This window comes from Eschrichtius robustus, chromosome 12 (genome assembly GCF_028021215.1).
Source record: "Eschrichtius robustus isolate mEscRob2 chromosome 12, mEscRob2.pri, whole genome shotgun sequence".
In the NCBI taxonomy this organism is placed as follows: domain Eukaryota; kingdom Metazoa; phylum Chordata; class Mammalia; order Artiodactyla; family Eschrichtiidae; genus Eschrichtius; species Eschrichtius robustus.
In genome coordinates, this window is record NC_090835.1 from 14,789,646 (window position 1) to 14,814,406 (window position 24,761).

The 24,761-nt window shown below is 37.2% G+C and overlaps 1 protein-coding gene across 4 annotated transcripts in view; it reads right to left on the reverse strand.

The window, feature by feature from the left end:
* Positions 1-5,520, reverse strand: part of CNTN6 (contactin 6) — a 155,775-nt gene extending 150,255 nt beyond the window's left edge. For all 4 annotated transcript variants that reach the window (XM_068557769.1, XM_068557770.1, XM_068557768.1 and 1 more), the window contains exon 1: positions 5,399-5,520. The gene's annotated coding sequence lies outside the window, so the exon portion shown is untranslated. The remainder of the gene's footprint in view (positions 1-5,398) is intronic.
* Between the last annotated feature and the right edge of the window lie 19,241 nt (positions 5,521-24,761).

The following is a 24,761-nucleotide window of genomic DNA, read 5'->3' on the forward strand; positions in this document are numbered from 1 at the left end:
AAACAAAACGTGGTTATATGTGGATACATCCCACCAGTTTCATCGAAGATAATTGTCTTCATGAGCTCTGTGATATCAATAGCTAGGTTATTTTGAAGATCTTCTACTCTTTACAGATTATGAACATTCACCCAAATGTGTACAAAGAGGCAATAGAACTCTTGACATGAGAAATAAAAAGTAGACATTCAGTCAAATAAACCTGGCCGCCCTATTCCTTTAGCAACTTTTCAAATAACATATACCATACCTGAACTCGCACAACTGATACTGCAAAATTGAATGTCAAAAATGATTTAGACATAGAAATCCAAGAAAAGTATATTAGAAATGGCACAAAGAAAGCCAGCAAAGATTTTACAATGCCAATTTGAGGCTGATAACAAAACAAAAATAACCAGACTACTTTAGAACATTATTGTCTCTGTTAGTCTCTTACTAGGAAAATTAATTTCAACAGTATTTAGAAATACTGAATATTTTTCAGTATTTCTACAGTATTTAGAAATATTTCAATAGTATTTAGAAATGCCAAACTAAAATTATACCTTAACAAAAACAAATGCAGTTTGAGAAGTTTTTATTTTAGGCTGCAAAAAGTTTCTTGGCTTACCTATTAGTCAACAATCTTTTTGTACATGAATTAAGTATCAGAAAGGCCTAACAGTTATATTTATTTTCAAAGAAACATAAGATGTTTTAGAAATTGCATTTGGTCATTTTAAGATGAATGAATAGCCAGTAATTATCTTTAACTGGACTCACTTCCACCACCTTGCAACCCCTAACTTCCATCAAAATATTCAGACATTTTGAAATAAGAATATTATATACTTAAACAGGTACATTTCTAGGGCACAAGCTGTGTGTAGTCATATAAAGCATTTAAGAAAAGAGATATTTTAAACTATTGAATTAAGATAGTCAGTCAGAAAAACAAGTGAGTGGCCTCTTCCTATGTAATATAGCCAATTTCCAAATCATATTTTTTTAGGGTTTATGCCAGCTTTGCAGTTTCTCCCCTTATTTTGGTAGAGGTAGCTAACTGTAAGAAAGGAATGACATTTTATAGCATTATTCCAAATGTCATTGACTTTTTTAGGAGTATTCTGAAACATCCCATGGAAGAAGTCTGGCAAATATCTACAACAGTAGAAAAGAAATACGGACTTAGTTAATCTTCTACCCTATTAAAGATGAGAAGTGATTGACCAGATATCAAATCATCCAGAGGTTTTGAACAAACTCTGTCACTTTTAAATTATTTAGCCAGTTCTTGTGCACCTCAACTTCATTTTAATAAAGGAAGTTGAAAGACAACAGTCAAAAATAGTATATTTCATTTGCCTGAACTATCTGCCAAATTTTTTTCTAGAGAACTTTGTTCGGCCTCTCGTTCTCAATTTCAGAAGAAGAAAATGGAGAAAACTATTATTTTTTAGGCCTATCTGAAGCCTCGAATATTCTCCTTGCCAGCACTGTAATACTGTCTTACATGGTCTTTTAACCTTTGTGTTCCCTTTCGTTTTCAATGCAAAGGCTATACAGCACTTAGTTTGCCAGCTCTCTTTAATTTTGGAATCAATCACTGAAATAACTGCTGTCATCATTATATGCTCCTAATTAAGCTCAGTAATTGTTTTTCAACACAAATTCAAAGTTGTTGGCTTAGCTGCAGCAAATGAATTTTTCACAGTATCCCCATAGTCATTCTAATCACTGTGGTACAATGATTATTAAACTGTGCATATAGATTAAGGGTTCAACTCGTGGTGTGGGCTTTGTCCTAATTAATATGTTTAAATCAATGGAGAAATAGTATTAATGAATTCAAGTGATTGTCTTACAAACGTTACGGATAGAATTGCGTGCCCAGGAGAATTATCCCATGATGCAAACTAGGAAATATGCTATAGATGATTATTTTAAGCATCTGCCTTAATATCATATTAATTCCATGAAACATATGGATTTGAACTAAAATCTTGAACTTTTTCTGGTGAACATCCTTCCCTATTGAGTAGTTAAGAATATAATGGCTGGGGGCTATATTTGTTTGCTGGCCTGTGATAATGCACGAGTGTGTGTGTGTGTGTGTGTGTGTGTGTGTGTGCACGTGAGTGTTTTTCAAAACTGAGCCTTGCTTTAGAATTACATGGAGCGCTATTTCCGGGCCCATCCCTAGACCTTTGAAGAACTCCAAAATCTAAATTTTTTAGTAGTCTCTCTGGGTGATTGTAATGTGCACTGAATTTGGCTCCATTGACCCTGTGGAAAGAGTCCTAGGCCTAGCTTTGACATTCCTTTGCTGTGTATGCTTGTGCAAGTAATGACTTCTCCAAAAGTCACATCCATCAATTATAAAATTTGCACAATAAAAATATCCTGCTTTATCACATGAGGTTGTTAAGAAGATCAAGTGAGGAAATGAATAAAAAGAATAGAAGGGCAGAGTAACTAGTTTCATGATTTTTACTCAGAGACCTAGAGCTTCTCCAGGCTTAAGAACCTCTTTATGACTGGAGTAGATTAAATTACAGAAAGGAGCCTCCTCTTGTGACCAGGTCCAGAGAACATGTGTTAGAAATCCTCTATGACATTGAAAGATAGTGTATCTGATAGAGAGTGTATCCAATGTAAAAATGATTTATGTGTGTGTTACTTCATTTTCCCAAATAAAAGATATATTCTGAGCTGGAACTAAGCTCATTACTATCTGATTTTCCTAAACTTTTTAAAGTATAAGCAATCCTACCCAAGTACTATTTTTGCATAACCCATTTTCCTTCCCTTAACAAAGCTTCCTGGTTAGATGTTAATTGCCATGTGTTGCGTGGTCTTTAAAAGAATAAAGAGTGATCCTTCCCATGGGAAAACTTCTGTGACAACTTGCCTGACATCTGTATCTTCTTGTTTTCTACTGAAATCCTGTCTGTGAAAGTGTTGACTCCAACTGTAAGTGACTTTAGACAAGTTACTTTTAAACTGTTTCCAAAGTTCTGCTTTAAATATTGCTTATTTTCTCCTATGAGATTTCATTTGCTAAAGGAATTTACTAAAAGGAATAAAGCACACCTTAAAGTCAACCACACCCTCACTTTGTGGATAAGGAATCCAATGCCAGGAGAAAGAAATGATTATTCCAAGGTCACATATGGAATGGTTCTAAGTCAAGGGCTCCTTAGTATGGCTTCACACTATATCCAAATAACCTCAAATAACGTTAGACTCTGAATCATAAAGATTGTCCCTCTATTTCATACACACACACACAATCTAAGATGAATACAGTTACGATGTTTTTTAAAAATAAATTTTATGTTAGAAAGGATCATATTAAAACTAAATTTCATATTTTGTTGCTAATGTGCATTGTCTGAAATACCTCTGCCCTTTGCTTTATTATCAAGAAAATTGGGTCTTAGTCTGACATTTAAGCATTAAAAACTTGGTTTTGTTCTTACTCTTTTTTCAAAGCCTCTTGCCTATGAGTATTTTATACCATGATATTAGAGCCGAGCTAAACCTGGTTATGGAGATTGGAAATAAGAATCTAAATTACCTGTCTTTAGCCTCCTAATTTATAAGTATGTTAGAAACAGAAGCCATTTCACAACACTGGAATTTGCAATCTCTTCATTCAGTGTATTTCTTCATAGATAATATTAGCAAATTGTTGTGAGAACCACTGTTTTATATCTTTCAGCCTGTTATAAGCCAATAGACATTTTTATATAAGTACATGATTGACTGATGATTTATCTTACTTATATTTAGCAAATGTTTCTTATTTTATAGGGATTCATACTTTTTTTTCCTTTCTCTAACAAAGTCTGTCAATCTTTAGGATCAATCAAATTAGCTTTCAAAAATAAAATTCCAACTTAAACTGTAAGGTGATCCTGAAAAATGTGTTAATCACATTTTTATATATTTAACCAAATTTTAAGTTAAATAGGACAACTCTTTATTTAAGGAAAACAAACCACCAACCATGAACTGGGTGAACCAATTTATAAACTAAGTAATCTTTATCAACCAGATGGACTTTATTGGTTTGGGTGTCCTAAAGATAGGAAAGCTTTAATAAAGTGTAGTGAGACACAGTTTTTCAGCTCTTTTGTTGTAAAAAAGCAAATTCTGAAGTTCTTTTGACAAAATACAATGTAAAGGAGAGTTGTCTTTAACTTTGTGCATTTAAGTCATTTAGCTAGTTAATCTAGACAATCTTAAGATCAAAGTAATTATACATAGAAATTTGGTATTTTTAATGGAACATAAAAATCACACCAAGCCAGCTTATTTTGCCAAAATGGACTGAAATTGTTGCTTTTTGTGTGTGATGATTTAACTTAACTACTAAAAATTAAGACTTAAAAAAAATGCTTTTAAAATCCCAAAGCCACAATAGTGATTTTAATATTTATTCTACTTTTCCTATATTCACACTGCATATGCAGTTCTTACCAACAAAATATCTTTATGATTTATATAAGCATAATATATACATGCATATATTTTTAAATTTGTGAAGTCCACCCACAAAGTGGATCAGATTCTGCCTTTACTGCAGTATTCTAAGAACTGAAACACTACAGAACTTTCTTCCTTATTATTTCAGAGGTAATATGTGAGGAGCAAATATATATTTTTCTACTTGCCCAGAATGAAAATTCCTTTTCTGCGTTAGATGGTACATAGCTGTCTTCAACATGTTTTTCTAAAACCAGTGCTTTTTGGGTGATGGGACATATCAGTGGAGCCACAGAAATTAGTCTGATAAAATAAAGTTTCCATCTGGATTAATTCCTTTTAGGGGAACATTTTCACAGTCGTTGTATATGGGGCAACTGAGGCAGTGGCTCCAAATTGTGGGGAAGGGAGTACAAAATGAACTTGTGCTTTACAGTCTTTCAAATTGGGGAAACAAATCTTTTCCTGTCCTTTCCCTTTATTTTTTCTTCTTTTTTCCTGTATTCCTTCCCTCCTCCCTTCCTTCCTTCCTTTCTTCTTTACTTCCTTTTTCTCTCTTCCTTCAGGAAACTTCCTTTTTCTCTCTTTCTTCAGGAAACTCTGTCAATTCTCTCCATAACATGGCACTGCATGGCACCAATCTCAAGAATAACCGTTCTAAGCAGACCTAATCAATAAGTCATAATAGTGGTTGCTGCGGGTGGGGGTGGGGTAGTCATCTTTGGCAAGTGGCATGAGGGAACAGTTTGCCGTACCAGAAATGTCCGTATCTTCATTTGAGTGGTGGGCATGCAGCTGTATACCTATGTAAAAATTCTTTGAGCTGTACACTTCAAATTAAGTCACTTTATCGTGTGTATGTTTTACCCCGAAGACAAAGAAAAAAAAAAAAAAAGCAATGTGGTACTCAGAAGTAGAACTTTACCTATAATGGGGTGAAGGGTAACCATTAGCAGCACAATTCAGGATGATTTCAGATTTTGACAAATCCAATGGAAAAATAACATCTTGTGGTTCCTGGGTAAAAATAGGACGGCTCAAATGACCATCACCTGGAAAAAGAAAAGAATTACACCACATGAAAAAACTTGACCCTGTTTTGAATGCAAGTCTGAATTACACATCAAGTCAATACATATTTTTAAAAACATTTTATCTTGAAACAATCGCAGACATATGGAAAATGTTTCAGAAATGGTACAAAAAATTTCTTTCTATGCCGTTTAGAGTAATTTTGCCAATTTATGCTACATCATCCCAAATAAATTAGTTTATATTTCCTACAAAGGATACAAGAAAATGATCAAAATCAGTGAATTAACATTGATTCAATACTAGCATCTAATCTTCAGATCCCATTTCTCCATTTCCCCTAATAAAATCCTTGTAGCAAAAAGATCCAGTAGAGAATCACAGATTTCATTTAATTGTTTTCTCCTCTTAGTCTCCTTCAATGCAGAACAATTTCCCAGTCTTTCCTTGGTTTTCCTCACCTTGGTACCTTCGAAAATTACAAGGCACTAATCTGGTAAACTTTCACTCAATTTGGGCTTATCTGAGTGACGACAGGGTAAGGGTCCTGGTAGGAGCTGTGTGCTGAGGGTATGGGTAATAAAAAGGGTCTATAAAGATTTTAAAAAACAATAATAAAACCAATGAGAAAACTGGCTCTTATTTTTTAAAATTATCACCATGAAAAAGACTGGTCCCTACCAGCCAGAGTATATTGATCACGTTGTCTTCCATCTTGTCCCTCCATTCCCCTCACCCACGGGGGCACCACTTTGTCTGCTGTTTCATTACAGTTAGATTCAGGAATGCTGTGTGCTTCAGATTGTATCCTACCAGATAGTGCAGGGCTTCTATTTGTCCCATTTCTGCTGAAGTTAACTTTGATCACTTGATTGACATGCTGCCTGCCAGACATCTCCACTATAAAATTGCTTTCTTTTCCCCCTTTATAATTGGTAAACATTTTGTGGTTAGGGACTTTGAGACAATGTAAATATACTGTTCCTTACTGAACATTTAAATTTTTTATTTATATATTTCTATCAGTATGATCTACTCTATCACTGTGAATCCATCGTTTCTTATTTTATTAAAGTTATCCATTACTATTTATTTTGATGCCCAAATTGTCACTGATTTGGCCAGCAGAAACCATTCAAGCTGGTTTCTTCATCTTTTTGACATGTGCCTATCGTTCTTTATACTATTCTTTACTTTCTGGTACAAGAAAGTGTTCCAGAATCACCTTGCATTTCTCCTGTTCCAGCCATCGAAGTAGTCTTTTTTTTTCCCTAAGAAAAGCTTGTTCCCTTTATTAGAGAATGGTATTTAGAAAGCATGATCTGGAACTAAGTGTACTTATTGTTATTGAGGTGTTCTTGCTCTGAGGATTTTCAGTGTGTGCGTGTGTGTGTGTGTGTAGGTTTTATAGATTATATGTATGAATACATACATATAGATACTTATATGAATTTATAAACACATATGAATACATGTAAGTATGCATATGTATAATTTTATATACAGACATATATTTATGTAAATATGTATATATGTGTGTGTGTATATATTCTTATTCCATACTTCTATCTATCTATGATGATTTATAGTGGGTTTATTATAGGTTTTTTCTGTCTATATATATATTTTAAATTTTATTTATTTTTGGCTGTGTTGGGTCTTTGTTGCTGCATTCGGGCTTTCTCTAGTTGTGGTGATCGGGGGCTACTCTTCGTTGCAGTGCGCGGGCTTCTCCCTGTGGTGGCTTCCCTTGTTGCAGGGCACAGGCTGTAGGCGCGCTGGCTTCAGTAGCTGCAACATGTGGGCTCAGTAGTTGTGACTTGCGGGCTCTAGAGCACAGGCTCAGTAGTTGTGGCTCACGGACTTAGTTGCTCCATGACATGTGGGATCTTCCCAGACCAGGGATCGAACCCATGCCCCCTGCATTGGCAGGCGGATTCTTATCCACTGAGCCACCAGGGAAGTCCTCTGTCTATATTTTTAACTCCCTATTCCAGCTGTGAGAACCCTGGTTTCCACTATTCTCAGTGTATTTATGAATTTGTTCAATCTCCTTGTATGTAACTAACCTCCAGTTACTGTCACCACCTTCTCCCCTTTGTGAAGCTCCTCTTCACCCTGTACAGATTCTGATACCTGCTGCAAGTTCTACTCCCATACCTTCCTTGACACCACTTGTAAGCTGTCTCCTACCTCCTCACCTCACTCATGTTCTGACCCTGTGCAGGGTCTCCCTCCTGTGTGGATGCTGTCTTTCACTACACTTGACCTCTGACACTCTGTGCATAGTTATATTCCAAAGTGGATAACTTTCTCACATCCTTGAGGATCTAACACCTCACCCTGGAATGCTCTTTCCCTGTGGAGACTCTGTCCTCACTCGCTTAGCTTCCAGGTTTCTATCTTCACCACCCTCTCCTGGCAATGGAACCCTCCTCAGGCTTCTCAGACTCTGATAGCCTGTGCCAGGCCACCTCAGTAAGGGCATGCCCTTCTCACCTTCCTCGGGCTCTGCCACTCCACTGGGCCACCGCTGCCTTACCCCTTGTCCTGCATGCCTGACTTGCTCACCACTCTTAGGCTCCAACAACTCATGCTGGGCTACTCTGGTGCTCATCTTCCACATTCATGTGGATGCCTACCTTACTGAGCCCTACTTCATGGCATTTGGACTGAATTGTTAAGAAAGAAAGATTTGGAGGAAGGGAGGAGGAAGAGTTCGGTACTTATGTTTTAGGTGAAATTCTGTGTTTTTTAAATGTGCAAATGAATACATAAAGCAAAAACCTCATCATGTTAAGATTTAATTTTAGGACACCCAGTCCAGAACTCTAGTAGTTGTACCTGAGGGTCATGTAGGAGCATGGTCATTTCCTCTGATACCAACCACAGCTCTAGAGAATCTCAAAGTTGGTAGGTCTTTTGCAGACCATTCAGGCCAGACTTCTTGGTTTGGAAAGACAATAGAGCTAGTGGTCAATAGCATGTGCCCTTGAATCAAATGGGCTTCAGTGGATTTGTGAAATTTGCAGTATCTTCGTTGACAAAATAGATAGACTCTGTATATCAGATGGTTATTTTGAGATTTAATGACATATTACTTATAAAGTATATCACATTGTGCCTGGTACATGTAAATGTATAATCATCAAATTGTGAAAATTACCATCATTATTGTCATCATCATCATCATCCTTATTATTATTACACACAAGGAAACTAAAACCCAGGAAGTTGAATCATCTTTTCCAAATTCACCATCTGCTTTGAGAGATAGGAGGAAGTTAAACTTAGGCATCTTGATTCTCTCACTGTTTTCACCATCCACTCAGATCTATTTCTTTCTTCCAGAATATTTGCACCCAGGTAAAATATTAATTTAGTAACTTTATCTTAAATTGTAATTTTAGTATACTCCATTATTTACCTAGAAGTGCAGACAGTTATTAGCTGTATAATGCTGGACAAGTTATAACTCTTAACTATAAAGTAGCAATACATCTTACATCTTTGTTTTTTTTTGCAAAGGCTGATTGAGAAAGAGTGAGTTAAACATGTAATACAGACTTTCCTTACTCTAGTACCTAATGAAATGCACAAGGAATTATAAATATAAATAAACAACAAACAAATTAACAGTGTCTGAATAAGAAAAGGGACAAATTCCAATGCCATTGGCTAAAAATAATCAAAATAAACAAAGAAACAACAGAAAAAAACATTTGTGGCATAAGAAGAGTTTGTCCAGGCTCAGAGGGGCGAAAGAGTTCTTGACGTCTTAATCTCATCCCTAACCTCTGTGAGATTTACTGGTGAAATGACAAAATTCTGAGAATTCTCATAACAACCTCCAATGCTGGAGTTAAGCAGCTTTGTATATACATGCATAGTGTGTTTTAATCTGTTTTCTCTTCTGGCTGAAGAGAGGAGTAGATGGGGCTCCTGGAGAAAAAAAGAGTGAAGCAGAGAAGCATGAATAGTAAAGCTGACTCTGTTTCAGAAACTAACAGTTTCACGCCTATATATTCACTTGGTAAAATCTCTAAAGCCCAACTGAAAACTGATGCATTTCCCCAATAAAGTATACCTATGACTCTTCCACCAATAATCTTGCTACAAACCACTAAAAAAAAAAAAAAAAACCTTAAAATAGAAGCACCCAGATATTCTGCTAAAGGCTGAATTTCTCACAATCCCAGTATTTCCTCAGGCTACAAAATGGGGGTACTCGTGATATGTGGATATTCAGCCTCCAAAATTGAGCTAAGAGGAAGAAAACAAACAGTTCCCTGATATGATGAGAAGAACGTTTAAAAATATCCCTTTCTATAGAGGAATGACTGAGTTGTCTGCACACAGTTCCTCAAGTATGAGCAAATGAAAAGAAGTGGAATAGTAAGTATGGAAATGTATTGCAACAATAAAAGTGAAAAACATAGCATGCCAAAGATAGACAAACTATCCAATCTAGAAGAAAATATAACTCAAGGAATCCTAGGAAATTTCTCAAAATTTTTCACATAGTAGAGTAAGAACCTGAATTCAAAAGACGTAACTCAATGGCAAGATGAAAAAGACAAACTATAGAATCAGATAAATTAGATGTAACTTAAACGTAAAAATTGCAACCAAAGGAGCATCATTAAAGAATTAATAAATCAACTAAAATAGGCAAGAAACAAAACAGATACCTACTAAAAGTCAGATTACTGACATAAAGAGAAGATGAGAGATAATTGTGGTGAATACAATTAAAAAAACACAGATAAGAGGGAAGAGAAGGTAATGGATAAGAAAGGTAGATAAAAGATGATCCAACATAAAGATCCTTGATGTCACTGAGATAGACAAACAAATGGATTGAAAGATATCACCAAGAAAATTTCCTGTGAATTGAAAGAATACACCACATTCCAGAGACATTTTAGAGAGAGCACTTAACACCAAAGCACGTGTTAGTTAAGTGACTGATGTTCAAACTTAAAGAAAGACTTTGCCAGAAGACCAGGTTGAAACAGAAAATTACTTAAAAGAGTGAAAGATAAAATCAGATTAATTTCAGATTTTATAATAGTAGCATTAGCATTCTATACCAGAAGACAGGGAAAGTCTACAGTATTCTGAATAAAAGGGTGACATGACTGTTATTACCCACTGATATAGCTTTCGAATCTAATGACATTCAACATTCTTTAACATCAAAATACAAACAAATAAACAAACAAAAAACCCTCAGGGAATACAACGTAAATGACCACTCTTAAAGAAATGACTTAACAATGAAGTCTATCCAGGTAGAAATGAACCAATATACAGATCTCAAGAATGAAGGAGGAATAGGATGCACAATGAATACATTTAAATATAAAACTACCACTTAAGAACCATGTTGGTTTTAGTTATAGAACAGAATATGAATGCCATAAACTTGGATAATATAAAAATAACAGTATAAACAGAAAAATGAGGGATGGGTAAAAGAATACAGTTTGAAATGTGTGAGTGCTAATATCTTCTTTCATAGCAAAAATTCAAGTGGAATATGAGGGGTTTTTTTTGTTTTGTTTTTTCATAGATCTTTATAATTTAAACATTTTCAACCACCTTCCTCTCCCCCTAAAAAGAAAACCTGGCTGAAATATTAAGCACCGTGCTATGCACAAAATAGGCAGACAACAAATGTTAATTTATCTTCCTTTACCTTCACTCAGAGAAGAGCTCTGTTCAATCTTCATATAATCTAAATTAAGGGTATAACTTGACTTACTAATATTTTATATTTGGGAGAGTAATTTGTAGTTTTCCAAGGAGTTTTACATGCACCAAGTAACAAATTAAATTCCTGTGACACGTTTTATGAGACATACATTTCCATTCCCATTTGACAGATGAAGAACTTGAGACGAATAGAATCAGGCATTTTCTAACAAACTTTGGTTATTTTGAAAGACAGAAAAGCTTGGTCTTGGTGAATTATCATCAGCCCATATCTTACTTAGTCATTTATATTTGTTGTTATCAAATTTTTAAGAGCTTGAATTCATACCAGTAAAATGTCTAGCTTTTGTCAACTAATTGTTTGGTCTTTTGTGGTAAATCCTTAGATTTTTTTCATAGCGCAATGAGATGATTAAATAATAACAGACTTTTGTTGCTTTGCCTACAGTGTCAGAAAGCAAGGACAACATGAGCTTTCTGTACAAGAAGAGCTGAAACCATGTGACAATATAATATCAAAAGCAAGAAATCAAAAATGCTTTTTAAGTACCTTTTCTTTAAAAATGCGCTAGACCTTAGGAAAAGTGTTGGTATTTTGAGCAATAAGTGATTAAATAATTGTACTGACAACACCTACTGCTATAAAATCACCTACAATATAACGCTACACAATAAGAAATGTTTTACTTGGCAATAAAGGAAGAACTTTGCAATAGAGGAACATTAAAAAGTAAATAATTTTAAATGACAATTAAAAGCAAATTATACAATGTTATTGAAAATTCATGTAGGGTTCTGCCCCATTTTTCTTCCTCTTTATCTTCCATGGAGTTAAAAAAAAATTAGTCCTATGATCTGAGTCCAATACTGGATCAAACTACCAGAGTCTAAAGTTCATTGTCATCCCCCGAATGCAAAAAAACTTTTGATTATATCTGCGGCAGTCACATTTTGTCATTTCTGGACAGTTCATGAACATCTTTATGGAGAATCATCTCTTAACTGATAGGAATAGGCCCTTAAAGTCATATTTTATTTAATTCACCCCATTCTTATGGCCATGAATGACTGGACAAAAGGTGAATATGTCCTGCTCGGCTGCTGTACTTCTCTCTCCTGGAAATTAGGAAATAAAATGAAGAGATTCTTAGTTTCTGATTGTTACTTGAATAGAGAGGAGGTTGTTCAGGATTATTAGAGCCTCCATCTTCCATAAAGCTTGTTAAGAGTTAAGAGAATGCTAGTGTAGATGGACCCTCAAGATGCCAGAGGAGTAAGACTTGGAGATCACTTTCCTCCCCACAGCTACTTAAAAAATACATCTACATGTGGAACAACTCCTACAGAACACCTACTGAACGCTGGCAGAAGACCTCAGACCTCCCAAAAGGCAAGAAACTCCCCGCATACCTGGGTAGGGCAAAAGAAAAAAGAAAAAACAGAGACAAAAGAATAGGGATGGGACCTGCACATAGGGGAGGGAGCTGTGAAGGAGGAAAAGTTTCCACACACTAGGAAGCCCCTTCCCTTGCAGAGAAGTGGGGTGGGTGGTGGGGGGAAGCCATGGAGGAGAGTGCAGCAACAGGGGTGCAGAGGGCAAAGCAGAGAGATTCCCGCACAGAGGATTGGTGCCGACTAGCACTCACCAGCCTGAGGGGCTTGTCTGCTCACCCGCCAGTGTGGGAGGGCGCTGGGAGCTGAGGCTCCGGCTTCGGAGGTCAGGTCCCAGGAAGAGGACTGGGGTTGGCTGCGTGAACACAGACTGAAGGGGGCTAGTGCACCACAGCTAGCCAGGAGGGAGTCCGGGAAAAAGTCTGGAGCTGCCTAAGAGGCAAGACACGATTGTTTCAGGGTGTGCAAGGAGAGGGGATTCAGAGCATCGCCTAATGAGCTTCAGAGACGGGCTCAAGCCGCGGCACTCAGCACGGACACAAGAGACGGGCATGAGACACTAAGGCTGCTGCTGCAGCCACCAAGAAGCCTGAGCGCAAGCACAGGTCATTATCCACACCTCCCCTCCCGGGAGCCTGTGCAGCCCACCACTGCCAGGGTCCCGTGATCCAGGGACAACTTCCCCAGGAGAACACAGGGCACGGCTCAGGCTGCTGCAGCATCGTGCCGGCTTCTGCCACTGCAGGCTCATCCCGCATTCCGTACCCCTCCCTCTCCCCCGGCCTGACTGAGCCAGAGCCCCCTAATCAGCTGCTCCTTTAATCCCCTCCTGTCTTGGCGAAAATCAGACGCCAGAGAGCAACCTACCTGCAGAGGCGGGGCCAAATCCAAAGCTGAACCCCAGGAGCTGTGCGAACAAAGAAGAAAAAGGGAAGTTGCTCCATGCAGCCTCAGAAGCAGCGGATTAAATTTCCACAATCAACTTGATGTACCTGCATCTGTGGAATACCTGAATAGACAACAAATCATCCCAAAACTGAGGCAGTGGACTTTGGGAGAAACTGTACACTTGGAGTTTCCTGTATGCGACTGACGAGTTTCTGATTTATATGGTTATCTTAGTTTAATTTTTAGTGCTTGTTATCATTGGTGGATTTCTTTATTGGTTTGGTTGCTCTCTTCTTTTTTTTTATTATTATTTTATTTTATTTTTTTATTTTAATGATATTAAAATTTTTTTATTTTAAGAACTTATTTATTTTTCTTTCTTTTTTTTCTCCCTTTTCTTCTGAGCTGTGTGGCTGACAGGGCCTTGGTGCTCTGGCCTGGTGTCAGGCCTGAGCCTCTTAGGCGGGAGAGCCGAGTTCAGGACATTGGACTACCAGAGACTTCCTGGCCCCACTTAATATCAATTGGCAAGAGCTCTCCCAGAGATCTCCATCTCAATGCTAAGACCCAGCTCCACTCAATGACCAGCAAGCTCCACTGCAGGACACCCCATACCAAACAGCTAGCAAGAAAGGAACACAACCCCACCCATCAGCAGAGAAGCTGCCTAAAATCACACTACGTTCACACAGTGCCATGCCGGCCTCTGCCGCTGCAGGCTCATCCCGCATTCCGTACCCCTCCCCCTTCCCAGCCTGAGTGAGCCAGAGCTCCCTAATCAGCCGCTCCTTTAACCCCCTCCTGTCTGGGCGAAGATCACACTACAAGCACCCCAAAACACCACTGGAAGTGGTCTTGCCCACCAGAAAGACAAGATCCAGCCTCATCCACCAGAACACAGGCACCAGTCCCTTCCACCAGGAAGCCTACACAGCCCACTGAACCAATCTTAGCCACTGGGGGCAGACATCAAAAACAACGGGATCTACGAACCTGCAGCCTGCGAAAAGGAGACCCCCCCCCCCAAACACAGTAGTTAAGCAAAATGAGAAGACAGAGTAATATGCAGCAGATGAAGGAGCAAGGTTAAAAACCCACCAGACCAAACAAATGAAGAGGAAATAGGCAGTCTACCTGAAAAGAATTCAGAGTAATGATAGTAAAGATGATCCAAAATCTTGGAAATAGAATAGAAAAAATACAAGAAACATTTAAGAAGGACCATGAAATACTAAAGAGCAAACAAACAATGATGAACAACACAATAAATGAAATGAAAATTTTTCTAGAAGGAATCAATAGCAGAATAACTGAGGCAGAAGAATGGATAAGTGACCTGGAAGATAAAATAGTGGAAATAACTACCACAGAGCAGAATAAAGAAAAAAAGAATGAAAAGAATTGAGCACTGTCTCAGAGACCTCTGTGACAACATTAAATGCACCAACATTTGAATTATAGGGGTCCCAGAAGAAGAAGAGAGAAAGAAAGAGATTGAGAAAATATTTGAAGAGATTATAGTTGAAAACTTCCCTAATATGGGAAAGGAAATAGTCATTCAAGTCCAGGAAGTGCAGAGAGTCCCATACAGGATAAATTCAAGGATGAACACGCCAAGACACATATTAATCAAACTATCAAAAATTAAATACAAAGAAAAAATATTGAAAGCAACAAGGGAAAGCAACAAATAACATACAACGGAATCCCCATAAGGTTAACAACTGATCTTTCAGCAGAAACTTTGCAAGCCAGAAGGGAGTGGCAGGACATATTTAAAGTGATAAAAGGGAAAAAGCCTATAACCAAGATTACTCTACCCAGCAAGGATCTCATTCAGGTTTGACGGGGAAATTAAAACCTTTACAGACAAGCAAAAGCTAAGAGAATTCAGCACCACCAAACCAGCTTTACAACAAATGCTATAGGAACTTCTCTAGACAGGAAACACAAGAGAAGGAAAAGACCTACAATAACAAACCCAAAGAATTAAGAAAATGGTAATAGGAACATACATATCAATAATTACCTTAAATGTAAATGGATTAAGTGCTCCAACCAAAAGACGTACACTGGCCGAATGGATACAAAAACAAGACCTGTATATATGCTATCTACAAGAGACCCATTTCAGACCTAGGGACACATACAGACTGAAAGTGAGGGGATGGAAAAAGATATTCCATGCAAATGGAAATCAGAAGAAAGCTGGAGTAGCAATGGAGAAAGATGGAGTTAATTGATATTTATAGGACATTCCATCCAAAAAAACCCAGAATACACTTTCTTCTCAAGTGCTCATGGAACATTCTCTAAGCTAGATCATATCTTGGGTCACAAATCAAGCCTAGGTAAATTTAAGAAAACTGAAATCGTATCAAGTATCTTTTCTGACCACAACACTGTGAGACTAGACATCAATTACAGGAAAAGCACTGTCAAAAATACAGACACATGGAGGCTAAACAATCTGCTACTAAATAACCAAGAGATCACTGAAGAAACCAAAGAGGAAAGCAACAAATACCTAGAAACAAATGACAATGAAAACACAATGACCCGAAACCTATGGGATGCAGCAGAAGCAGTTCTAAGAGGGAAGTTTATAACAATACAATCCTACCTCAAGAAACAAGAAAAATCTCAAATAAACAACCTAACCTTACACCTAAAGCAAGTAGAAAAAGAACAAAAAACCCCCAAAAGTTAGCAGAAGGAAAGAAATCATAAAGATCAGATCAGAAATAAATGAAAAAGAAATGAAGGAAACGATAGCAAAGATCAGTAAAACTAAAAGCTGGTTCTTTGAGAAGATAAACAAAATTGATAAACCATTAGCCAGACTCATCAAGAAACAAAGGGAGAAGACTCAGATCAACGGAATTAGAAATGAAAAAGAAGTAACAACTGACACTGCAGAAATACAAAGGATCATGAGAGATTACTTCAAGCAACTATATGCCAATAAAATGGACAACCTGGAAGAAATGGACAAATTCTTAGAAAAGCACAACTGTCTGAGACTGAACCAAGAAGAAATAGAAAATATAATCAGACCTAATCACAAGCACTGGAATGGAAACTGTGATTAAAAATCTTCCAACGAACAAAAGAACAGGACCAGATCGCTTCACAGGCGAATTCTATCAAACATTTAGAAAAGAGCTAACACCTATCCTTCTCAAACTCTTCCAAAATATAGCAGAGGGAGGAACGCTTCCAAACTCATTCTACGAGGCCACTATCGCTGTGATACCAAAACCAGGCAAAGATGCCACAAAAAAAGAAAACTACAGGCCAATATCACTGATGAACATAGATGCAAAAATCCTCAACAAAATACTAGCAAACAGAATCTAACAGCACATTAAAAGGATCATACACCATGATCAAGTGGGGTTTACCCCAGGAATGCAAGGATTCTTCAATATACGCAAATGAATCAATGTGATAGGCCATATTAAAAAATTGAAGGAGAAAAACCATATGATCATCTCAATAGATGCAGAAAAAGCTTTCAACAAAATTCAACACCCATTTATGATAAAAACTCTCCAGAAAGTAGGCATAGAGGGAACTTACCTCAACATAATAAAGGCCATATATGACGAACCCACAGCCAACATAGTTCTCAATGGTGAAAAACTGAAACCATTTCTACTAAGATCAGGAACAAGACAAGGTTGCTCTCACAACTGTTATTCAACATAGTTTTGGCAGTTTTAGCCATAGCAATCAGAGAAGAAGAAGAAATAAAAGGAATCCAAATCGGAAAAGAAAAAGTAAAACTGTCACTGTTTGCAGATGACATGATACAGAGGACATAGAGAATCCTAAAGATGCTACCAGAAAACTACTAGAGCTAATCAACAAATTTGGTAAAGTTGCAGGATACAAAATTATTGCACAGAAATCTCTTGCATTCCTATACACTAATGATGAAAAATCTGAAAGAGAAATTAAGGAAACACTCCCATTTACCATTGCAACAAAAAGAATAAAATACCTAGGAATAAACCTATGTAAGGAGACAAAAGACCTGTATGTAGAAAACTATAAGACACTGATGAAAGAAATTAAAGATGATACAAACAGATGGCGAGATATACCATGTTCTTGGATTGGAAGGATCAACATTGTGAAAATGACTGTACTACCCAAAGCAACCTACCGAAGCAGTCACATAGCACAGGGAGATCAGCTCGGTGCTTTGTGACCACCTAGAGGGGTGGGATAGGGAGGGAGGGAGGGAGGTGCCAGAGGGAGGGGATATGGTGATATATGTATACGTATAGGAGATTCACTTTGTTATACAGCAGCAACTAACACAACACTGTAAAGCAATTATACTCCAATAAAGATGTTAAAAAAAAAAAAAGTAAGAACAGTGATGGGTACACACAAATACAGTATATAAACAATGAAAAAAATTTCTGTATATGATGTAAATAAAATAAAATTGGGTAAATATAAAAAAAGAAAAAGAATACTAGTCTATATAGAGACAAAGATTGAGACAAGACAGACAGGCAGACAGTAGAATGATGGGGAGAAAGAATAAATAGTAAAGCGGGACTTTATTCCCTAAGCTTATTAATCCTTGGTTCCAGTTTCTAGTGAGACTTGCCTCTGGGTTCCATGAGCCATTGACTGTACAATTTCTGCTTTCCGCAATGGACAGAATGTTGGGAAAGACTGATTCAAATAAACAATATAGAATGACCAGTGTTCTGCTTTTCTCCTCTCCAGAAATACCAAAGTGCAGATAACCTGGGCACACAACAATTTGTTTTCAGGAGAAGTTATTAGGGTCAAAGTTAAGCACATGAGAAGACCTGCATCTAAAAGAGAACAGAACTAAAAGGCATATTATCCGTGGTTTTACTTGAATTTCATTGTTTGGGCTTAGGCAAATTTTAGGTTTCACAGAGGGTTAAGACTTGAATTCTCCAAGGTCACACCCAGAGAGAAAATTGCTGGCATCACTCTTTGTGCTACAGTCCTATCCCTCCCAATAAATTTCCCCACCCAGGTTCCTGGCACCCCCAAAACATCTTCTATTACAGAAGTTCAATTTTTAAATTATTTTCCAATTCATTGAAAACAGGGCAAAAGAAAACAAGCAAAAAAAGAAGTAAAAGAAAAGAAGATATCTGTGCTTGTTTTTACCAAAGAAGAAACTAAAACCAGGGTGTGTAACCAATGCGACCACACAGGGCTAGGCACTTAGAAGGGCCTAGCAATTCTAGTTTAATGCTCTGAAGTCACCATCTTAACATTCTTGATACTATTACCTGTAATTTTGTGCTTTGTTAAGTCAAGTCCAATGAATCTGATAAGCCCTGAGTGCTTGGAGCCTTGGCTAATGGGTGGTGCCTCCTCCAGCCACCTCCAGGCCTGCCCCCTTGGACAGGTTCTTCTCCTTTTGCTCCTCATCTCCTGATGCCTCAGGCCTCTCCTGGCTTCCCCTCATCCCCTCTGCCTAGCAACACCTCCAGCCCCAGCTCCAGGATGGGGCCCAGGTAGAGCTCACACAGCGTCAGGGTCTGCAGTGAGTGTGCCGTTGTGTCTCAGAGCAGGGCATGGAGGTGGTCATTCCTGCCCCCACCTGGCAGCACCATAGTACATTCGTACATAGTACATAGTGTTGAGCGTCTTGTTAAGGGTGAGGCTCTTGTCCATTCCCGCTCTGCGTACCTGGTGTATCCTGGCACAGAGACTGCAATGCCTTGAGGGTTGTCCATCTGCTGTGAGTTGGGGGAATGGTCCAGGGCACAACATGTTGGTCAGGCAGCTGGTGAGGGGCAGAATCCAGCGGCCAGCAGCAGCAGCTGGGCCATGTTTGCACAAAGTAGTGGCGAGAGGCCCTCAGGGCCTCTAAGGGTCTACCTTGCTCAACAAATATCCCTGTGCCCCAGGGAAAGTGACTTTAAATAGCAAATAAAAAACATCATACCAGATCAAGAGAGATAGCATGACTAAAGTTTACAGAATTTAAATGATTTGATCAAGGTCACACTGCTAGTGGTATTCCAGAAGGGGTACTCAAACAGAGGTTTGACTCCAAGTCCAAGGTTGTACACCCTGCAGTATATCCACCAGAGTTCTGTTTATTTCCAGGACTAAAAGAGCTCTACTCTGTCTGCTTTATTTATTTATTTTCTCTTACTAAGCCTCTGCCTTAGTTTCCAAACCAATTTTTTTAGCCTGTCAAACCTACCCTAGACTAAGGTCAGTTGTGTCTTCCCTGAAATTAAGGTTCTATAAAGAGAAAATCTCTCTCTCATTCTTTCTATCTTTCTCTCATTCTCTCTCTCTCACCAATTTCCCTTGTTATTCTAAGCAAGTCACAGAATTTTAAAATAGAAAAAAAAAAAAAGGTGTATCAGAGAAATTCCACCTAATTTACAGGGGAGGAGAAGTAATTCCAGGGAGGTCAAGTGCCTTATTTAAGAATTAGAGGCAGACATGAGTCTTAAATCTGACTATAGAGCTCTGCACTGGAATTCCCAATATATCTTGATGCTTAGCTTGTGGTAGGTTTTATACAGGGAAGACATGTTAGGATTATTTTTTAGTGGAAAAACGAGGGAGAAAAATCATCAGCTATGTCAGAGAATAAAGATAAATAGAATTTAAAACATAGTTATGAGATTATTACAATAGTCCAAGCGGAGAGATACATCCTAAAGTAATGCAGCGAGAGTAAGAATGGAAAGGAAAAATAAAAAGGTGATTTGTCAACTAATTGAATTTGGAGGATGCTTAAGTGGAAAGAAAACATTAAAAATTGCTCAGAGATATACTGTTTTTCAAAATAGGGGAAAAAATAAAAGAAATTAGTTCAGATTTGCCGATGTTGATTTTCACGGCTCCTTGGGGCTCATAGGTTTAGCTGTCTAAGAAATAGTTGTATATACTGCTATGGCTTGGTAATGAGGGCTGGGGTGGAGAGACTGATTTTTTGGACTCATTGGTCTTTAAATTTTAGTGAAAAGAGAATTTTATTCTACTGATGGTTTGATGGCAATACATTCTAGAGATATATTTGAAATTGTTTCAAAAAAGTAGGTTCCCATGTTTAATGCAACATTGTTTACAATAGCCAAGACAGGAAACAACCTAAATATCCATCAATGGTTGAATAGATAAAGAAAATGTGGTATATACATATATGTGTATGTATATATATATATATATATATATATGTGTGTGTGTGTGTGTGTGTGTGTGTATACACACACACACACACACACATATATATATATATGGACTATTATTCAGTGATAAAGAAGAAGGGAGTACTGGTGCTTGTAACAACATGGATGAACTTTGAGGACATTATGTTGAGTGAAATAACTCATTCTCACTTGTAAGTGGAATCTGGAGAACTGGAACTCATAGAAACAGAACAGATTGGTGGTTGCCAGGAGTAGGGATGAGGAAGAATGGGGGAGGTGGGAATAGGTGAAGGTTGTCAAACGTACAAACATCTAGTATAAGATGAGTAAGTTTGGGGTATATAAAGATGTACAGCATGGTGACTATAGTTAACAAGAGTGTATTGTATATTTGAAATTTGCTAAGAGGTAAGCTCTTAAAAGAAACACACAAAAAATTGTTACTACATGAGGTGATTAATGTATTAACTAACCTTATGGGGTCATCATTTCACAATAAATACATATAGTGCATCATTACATTGTACTCCTTAAACATACACAATGTTGTTATATCTCAATTGACTTACACAATGTCAATTATATCTCAGTAAAGTTGGGGAAAAAATATAGGGTCAAATTAGCGTTAACTTTAAGCATTAATTAGATTCAAGCTATATTTTGACGTTGGCGTTTTTTTTACACCTGGATAATCAATGACTTCTTATTCAAGTAAACATCAAAAGTCTGTAGAGGAGGAGGTTAATAGTTACCTGAGAGTGGCCATGCTTGATGTTTCTTTCATGCAACAGACATTTGAGAAGACAATTCTTAACTGAGAATCTACTCTGAACATGATGGAATCATTTTGGTTATTTTTTTATAAGTTACTCTAGCAGAATGAACTAATGGTATACACGTGGTATAACATTGGAGACCTGCAGTATTTCAGTCTACTCAGACAAATATGGTGACCTACTGATTTAGAAGTTAAGCCTTAAACCTGCCTGGAAAGTATATGACATATTGGAAGTGGCACACAGATAATAAAGTAAATCATAATAAGTGTGCCTTACCATATATTTCACATATGTTGATCTCTTCAGTCTAAAGCCAAACCAAAATAAAATTATCCATCGTTGCTTATTTTGATATTGCCAGCACACAGTGATAAAGGCCAACATAAGTAAATTCAACCACATTTAATTAGCTCTGATTATGTGTTAAACCTTCTTTATGCACTGCCAATGCAAAAATAAATAAATGAATTGCACTCAAGATGCTTATAATCAAATAAGAGCAATTTTGGCATATAGTAAGAGCCAGGGACAAAGTTGAACTTTTATAGGAATTATTTTATCCTTACATAAACTCTGTCACATAGATTCCAATATTCCCATTATAAGAGTGAAGAAATTGATGTTTGAGGAACTTAAGTAACTTAGTCAATAACAAACAGCTAGAGAGTGTTGGAATCCAGTTTTGAATTTAGGCAGTCTGACTCCAGAACCCATACTCTGCGTCACTATGATATATACTCCAGAAAGGGAGGCTGACAAAAACAATTAACTAATTGCATTATTACAGGATAAGTGTTCTACCAAAAGCACAAATATAATTTTAAGGAAGTCCAGAGAAGGAAGTAATTAATTCTACTTAGAGGTTATGGACGAGTGACAAAAGATGCAATATTTGAACTAAGTGTAAAAGAATGAGAGTGAGAATGCCTTTGAAAGAAAAGGGAATAGTAAGGAAACTTTAAGAATAGCGATATGAAAATACCTGTCATTCAAAAAATGTAACTGGTCTGGAACGAAGGAGAGTAATGAAATATATGGATGGAATTGTAGATTTAGAAGAGTTTTGAAGGACTTTCAGTGATATGACAGAGGTTTGAACCTGATGTGTAAAAGTTAGAAAACATGGGAGTGTTTTCAATTTTAAGCAGATGTATGACAAACTTAGATCTATGACTAACTGGGGGAGGATAGGGGAAGAAAAACCACAGATCAGGAAGATTATTTATCAAACATTTGAAAACACTGAGATAACTGGGGCATTGTCAGTAAGAATGAAAAGAATGAGGACGAAGTGAGCCATTTTGAAGTGTTTAGAGGCAATACCAACAGACTGGTATAACTGATTTGATGTGAAAGATGAAGGAAAGAGAACATTTAAGATTACTCTGAGCTAGCTATTGTGGATGAATGCAAGAATGCGTGTATGTTGAAGTCCTTAACTGTTAAAGGGAAAAGGAGAAGAAGAAAGACTAAGGGCAGTGAGGACGAAAGGAGATGAGAAAGTAGATATAAGTTTGATTCATTTTTCATTCATTTTTTAAACATTCATTCAGACACAAACAATTTCCTTATGAGTTACTAGCCTACACACCCCATGTTTTCTGTAATCACGCAGATGTGAATGGAAGTTTGAATGATTAAATAAATGAAACATCCATTCACTGCAGAGAATCATTTTACAAGGCAAACTGGGTTTAGAGAATAAAATTATTCAAGAAATTCTGCAAGTATTTAGGTTCACGTTTTAGAATCTTACACCTTAAGCTGTTCCTCCTTGACAATTGAGTGATGCACTTGGGGTGACAGGAGGGATCTAGTTCATTGTGTAGTAACTGGCCTTAGAAAGGTTCTTTCACAATAACAGGAAGGAAGGCAGAGTAGAGACAGATAGAAAACGTACTGATACAAGTGGGATTGAAAACCTGTTAAAATAATACTCAGATTTTTTTTCCCTTACTTTCTTAGGAAGGAGAAAGGAATATCATTAGCTGACACAGATGATGGGAGAGGAAGTATGGGAAGTTTGAGAAGAGATGATAATGTGTAAAATGATCATCAGGAGAATGAAAAAGTGAATAGACAAGAGATATGTGTTGTGACAGGACAAACCAGGAATATTTGTGAAAGATTTCAAAAGGGACATGAAAAGATTACTGAGTGTTCTGTTCAGTGCACTTTTGGGGGTTAATTTTGCCTTTCAGTGTCTTTTATCTATTTTACAGCAGTGTAAGGAGGTGGAAAACTATTAAGAAGGCAAATGATTCTAACCACTAAAATGCAAATGAATTGTGCCCAGTGGAATGCCATTGGTTTTTTCCCTTTTTCCCTTATGGAGAAACCAGCCTTTTGTTTTGTTTTGTAACAGCTTTCTTGAAATATAATTCACATGCCATATGATTTACCCATGATAAACCCATATTGCATCTATTTATGAATTAATATTACCATTTCTTATCGCCTGTGTGGTTCTTTGCATTCTATTTTGAACAAGTTGCAGCATTTTACTGGTTTCCACATTAATTGATTTGTTTAAGCAAAATTTTTCAGATGGGCTTATTTATATTTGTTTGAGATTCATGATTTTGTCATTTAAAGAATATCATTAAGACATGTTAAATTTGAATTGCCAGAGGGACTCAAAGTTGTAGGAGGGGGCTGCGGACAGAAGCAGAGTTGGATGGCATTGCTTTGTAAAAGGTAGTAACAACATGGAATTTAAATAAAAACTAAAACTGAAGATGGAAGACCAATGATCATCAACATCTATAGAATTGACAAAAGAGAGAAAATAGCCAAAAAATTCTGAGGAAGATCTATATGAGAAGTTGAGACTATTTTACCAGGATCATTGTATGAGTTTTCTATTGCTACCATACCAAATTACCTGAAATTTAGTGGCAGAAACCTACACATATTTATTATCTTATAATTCTGTAGGTCGGAATTCCAAAATGGGTCTCACTGAGCTAAAATCAAGATTGGTACAACTGTATCCCCTTCTCAAGGCTCCAGAGTAGAGTCCTTTTCTTTGCCTTTTCCAGCTTCTAGAAGCTGCCTGCATTCCTTGGTTTGTGGACCCCCTTTCTCCAACTTCAAAGACAGCACATTGAATCCTTCTCATATCAAATTACTCTGGCTACTCTTCCATAGTCACATTTTTCCTGATTCACTTGTCTCTCGTAGTTTTAAGGACCCTTGTGATTACACTGGGCTCATCCAGATCATCCAAGATAATCTCCCTATTAAGATCAGCTGATTAGCAACCTTAATTCTATCTGCTACTTTAATTCCCCTTCAC